This window comes from Meleagris gallopavo, chromosome Z (genome assembly GCF_000146605.3).
Source record: "Meleagris gallopavo isolate NT-WF06-2002-E0010 breed Aviagen turkey brand Nicholas breeding stock chromosome Z, Turkey_5.1, whole genome shotgun sequence".
Classification (NCBI taxonomy): domain Eukaryota; kingdom Metazoa; phylum Chordata; class Aves; order Galliformes; family Phasianidae; genus Meleagris; species Meleagris gallopavo.
In genome coordinates this window covers 61,494,165-61,499,344 of record NC_015041.2, presented here as the reverse complement: position 1 = coordinate 61,499,344, position 5,180 = coordinate 61,494,165, and positions in this window count along the sequence as shown.

The window sequence follows — 5,180 nt, the reverse complement described above, 5'->3', positions numbered from 1 at the left end:
TTAAAGAAATGCAAACTTTGCTGCCCAAAATGTTCCAGAAGATGACAGCAATGTGGTGACAGAAATGGTCTGCCCTGTGGTCACCATTTCCAACAACAGTAAAATAGATGATCTTGCAGAAGAGTGAAGTTATATGAAAGAAAACTGTCACAAAAGATGCATGCCAACTAGACTCTTGTCTTTTTTGCAATTCAATGGTGTATTGCATAAAAGGACCTCTTAATGCCTCATTTAATTAGTGCTTTTGCAATGCCTGATAAACAGTTCATCTCCTAATGAATCTATGACGAAATTTCTCTTTGCCTTTGATTATAAATGAGAAATGCTGAAGTGAATGCAAACTACACATCATCAGGTTGTCAAGTGTGTCAACTCAAGTGTTGAGCACTCAGGCTGCTAGTATAAAAACATTTCCATTTGGTCCTTATACAAGACTGCCAAAGTAGGTTCCATAGTTTCTCTAATCCCTAATCAGAGTTTATTGAAACAAACCTAGAATTCCCATAGAATCTACAGATCTTTAACCGGTAAAGTAATGAGTACCTACTTTTCAGATTTCCAATGCCAACGTCTATCAAAGGAAATTTGATCTGACGTTGTTTGCTTTATTTGCCACAATGCTCAATTGTGTCAACTTCATATTTTAATCTAGATTGGTTTGCTCATACATGATCCAAACACTTGGAACTGCCTTATTCCCAGCTTCAGCTCAAGGACAGAAGCCAGAAGAATCTGCTATGAATGTCACTGAAGCGAATTTGATAGTTACTGATCAGATACTGTTCCAATTTCAGCAGTCACTGGGATCTATTTCTGAAGTATGGGCATATCTGGCACAATTAAAAATACCAGACTTGCCCTTGGGAGTGAGATTAACCAGCATGCCTCCATTTTGTCATTCAAGACCACCATCGATTTAAGACACTGGAAGGTGCATGTTCAAGACAGTGAGAACTGAAGGGAGTGCTTACTGAAAGTGCATGCCATCTTTGAGAAGCACACACAAAAAAACATATATGAGAGATTAATTTGTCCTTTAAGTCTTAATATACTGAAGCAGAAACTCAAACCAGTGCAAATGGAAAGAGAGCACAACGAAACAGCATTTTGCTCTAATGGGCTTTACAGAATATTGAAAAGTGTGAAAAGTGGATGACATGTGCTTGTTGATGGGTAAATTATTTTCTCTGTGGGAGTGTTCCCTCCAGATCCTATCTTATCATAAGGATTTTCTCTCTTCTTGTTCAAAAATGAAAACTACAAACTACATAATTTCATTGCAACTACTTTCTTAAAATGCAGTCTGCTCTGAACAAAAGGTTGACCCTTCCTGGATTTTCAACAACTATTGTAATTGCTTTTCATAGAAACTTATTTTAATTGTAATGCTGTTCTGCTACAGCCCTATTGTGTGTGTCCTTCTGAATTGTTAGCTAATTAAATGAAGTAATAAAAGCTGGAAAGTACATTGTTGTAATTGATTTCTACGTTGCAATTGTCTTATCAGAAACAGGCTTATGAATTTCATCTGTTTAGGCACAGAAATAAAATACTAAACCAAAAAAAAAAAATCCATTGCTGTTTCACTTCTTTTACTTAAGACAAAAGTTTGAGGCTGTCATTTGACTCCCATCTATTTCAGAAATGTCCTCAGCATTCCGGTGAGTGTACTGATTAAAAGGAAAGAAGACTCTTCATTCATATTCTAACAAGACTGCATATACTGTATGTATAGATCTTATGTCCTTTAATCAGGCTACTTCTTGCCATATCAATGTCTTCTCCCATCTTTTACCTTCACGTTCCAGTGAGTCTTTGACCAATGAGTCCCGCATGCAGTTTGACTATTTCAGTAGAAAGCAGAGGATGACTTGCCATTTGGAAAATCTTCTCAAAATGGATAAGACAATTGCCTGACAGCCTTCTTCAACAGAAGAAGAAAGCAGAAAGAAGCACTGAACTTCCTTTTAGCAAGTGGACAGTCTCCACTAAACTTTATAGTATGCAAGGGAAATCAAGTAAAACAAGAAAGGCTTCACTAAGTATATCAATAGCAAAAATAGGTAGGATGTGGCCCTGCTGCAAAATGAGGTGCATGCCCTGGTAACCAAAGGACACAGAGAAGGCAGAGTTACAGAATGCCTTCTTTGTTTATTGCTAAGGCTCCTCCAGAATCCCAGACCCTGGAGAAAACAGTCTGGGGGAAGGAAAACTTCCCCTTTGTCAAGGAAGATCTGGTCAGAGATTGCCTAGGCAAACTCGACACACACAAATCCATGGGCCCCAATGGGATGCACCCATGAGTGCTGAGGGAGCTGGCAGAAGTGACTGCTGAACCATTATCATCCATGAAAGATCATGGAGAATGGAAGAGATGTCTGAGGACTGGAGAAAAGCCAGCATTGCTCTGATCTTCAAAAGGGGCAAGAAGGAAGACCTGAAAATCTTCAAGCCTGTCAGACTCACAGCTGTCCTTGGCAAGGTGATGAAGCAGCTTATTCTGAATGTCATTTCCAAGCACGTGGGAAGAAAAAGCTTATCAGGAGTAGTTAACATGGATTCACTAAGGGAAAATCATAATATTCTTACTGATGATCTTGATGAGGGGATTGAGTGCACCCTCATTAAGTTTGCAGGTGATGCCAAGTTCAGAGGAAGTGTTAATCTGCTTGGGGTAGAAAAGTTCTACAGTGGGATATGGACAGACTGATTGATGGGCTGAGGCCAACTGTATGATGTTCAACAAGAACGAGGGCTGGGGCCTGTACTTTGATGACAAGAGCCCCATGCAACCTCCAGGCTTGGGGCAGAGTGGCTGGAAAGCTGCACAGAGGGAAAGAATCTGAGGGCCACCAACCTCCATATCTAACACTAGACCAGGGTGCAAAGTCACTCATATTGGCATACTGGAAGTGTCCAGTAGCCACACAACCTACACAAGACCAGAAACCAGCAGGTCCAAGGTGACAAAAACCCGCCAGCACTCTGGGAACATCGGCACAAACAGCCCAGGTGCTGGCGCACAAGGCTGGGAACGGCCCAGCCCCACAGATCACACACAACTTGATTCCAGTGTTCAGAAGGGCACCAGAGACACTGACTGAGCCTCTACGTCACATTCCCTGGTAGCAAAGCAGTTAGCAGATGATGCTGCCAAAGCTGCTGGCACTTCTCAGGACATGCTTGGGTGCCAAGGCCGCTGATGTCCCACCCTCATCAGGATGGTATTTGAGCTCTGCACAGGGCTTTCACCTGCAGCTGTATCATGGGACAGAGAGATCAGATGCATGAGGCTGCCAGCAGATAGCAGCTCCCAGCCTGAGGATGGGGAGTTCTGAACGAGTCTCTTCTTAATTCTGTCCTAGCTAAAGCTGTCTGATCAGTGTGTTCATGTGTTTGGTATCTGAGTGAAGCTAATGGCATCAGAGCACGAGGTGGACGGTCCCTGTGTCTGTGATGCCAGCAACTGGCTAGTGAAGGGTGAGTCGCATGAGCTGGTGAATGTGTGAGGTGGCCTGTGAGGAACGGGCTGAAGCACTGTGAGGGGCAGCCCTGGTGTGAGAGCTCTGGTGTGTCTGTAGGGGTGAGAGCACAGGCAGACCCCTCGAGTCCAGAAATGCCTCTTCTCTGGTTGGTTTGTCTAACACCTGGACAAGCAAGCACTCCAAAAGTCATCAGGATTGTCATCAGCATGAGACTCCACTCTGAAGTTGATCTCTTTGAGATCTTCAAGCCCCATGCCTTTGTACTCTTTCTCTTCATAGAAATTCTAAGATATGTCATACTCAATGGGCTGAATGTGATTATAAAACATTCAGATTTGTGGGGTTTGAGCTTTATCTTCTGAATTACTATTGCATTTATTCAGAACATAACCCATTACTTGAGATAGAAAACTCTGTGGGACCAAAGTCCAGCTCTATGGATTTCTTTTTAAATAATACTTCTGGCTCCACTACCCACTCACCTGTGAACTTCATCGTCATGAAAGAATGAGAAGTACAGTTTTCCTCTAACATGTTAATATCTAGAATTAAAATCTAAAATCTAGACATAAGAAAAAAATGAAAATTTCCATTATTTCTCTTAAGACCTTGACCCAAAGATGGGTTCTTTCTCTTAAAATTTATAGGTGTAACAAATACTATCTCAAATCTGGCTGTAAGTGAGAAGGGGATCAATGGATCCAGAGCAGTAAGCTTGATGCAGTTTGCCAACTCCATGACAATTAGGGTAGAGAGGTTGGGAATTACATCAGAGCCACCTTCCCAAACCCCACAGAATTCAACTGCATGGTCTATGATCATTTTCCTCCTGTGGCTCTATCAGTAATACCACTACACTACCTACCAACTCAAGCTAAGTGCTCGCCCAGATCCTGCTCAAAATCAAACTAAGAGAACAGAAGTCTTTCGTAATTACTAAGACAATTTAAAAATTGTAACATAAGACTCAAAGAGCTAATGTATCCACAGCAAACACCCAAGAAGGAAAGGGCAGTAGTTATCCCTGGGAGTCTCCCAGATAACTGCCTAAAAGTTGCCCATCACAAAAGTCCTGTGAGACACTTCCCATCATTTTAGGGAGGTTTGGATGTGACCTTTGAGTAAAACACTCTTGAATCAGAGAGACTGTGAACTTTCCATAAAGACAGCAGTCCTCAGCCAGCACACTTGATCAGCATTTCTCAAAAATGGCTTGCTGAATTGGATGTAAAACAAGTTTTTAAGGATGCAAGTTGAAGTTGTAAGGTGGCTGCAGCTGGTTCTAACAAGGAGTTACAGGCTTGTCTGTCTGACCTATGCACAACCAGGTCTCACAGCAACTGATAACCTCATCTGCTTTCTGTATGCTGCAGCTGGAGAAGGGAGCAGAGAGCACATGGCACCTCCAACAGTCAGAACCTACAAATGCCCGGTTTATACTCTCTCATGAAGATAAATCACTGATTGGATTGTGTTTGGATGGGCCAATCTGTGAGCTAATGACTGCAAATTATGATTTTGGTAAAACTTTGTTGCTGATGCAAGTAAGATGGTTTTCTTGATGGATCTTTTCCCAGTGGAACTGAGATGAGGACTGGGAAGACTTAGGATCGGTGTTAAAGCAAGGCCACTGAGAGAAAGGCTCAAACCTGATGGAGAATCTAAGCAGATTTCTGTATTATACTACAGAATGCA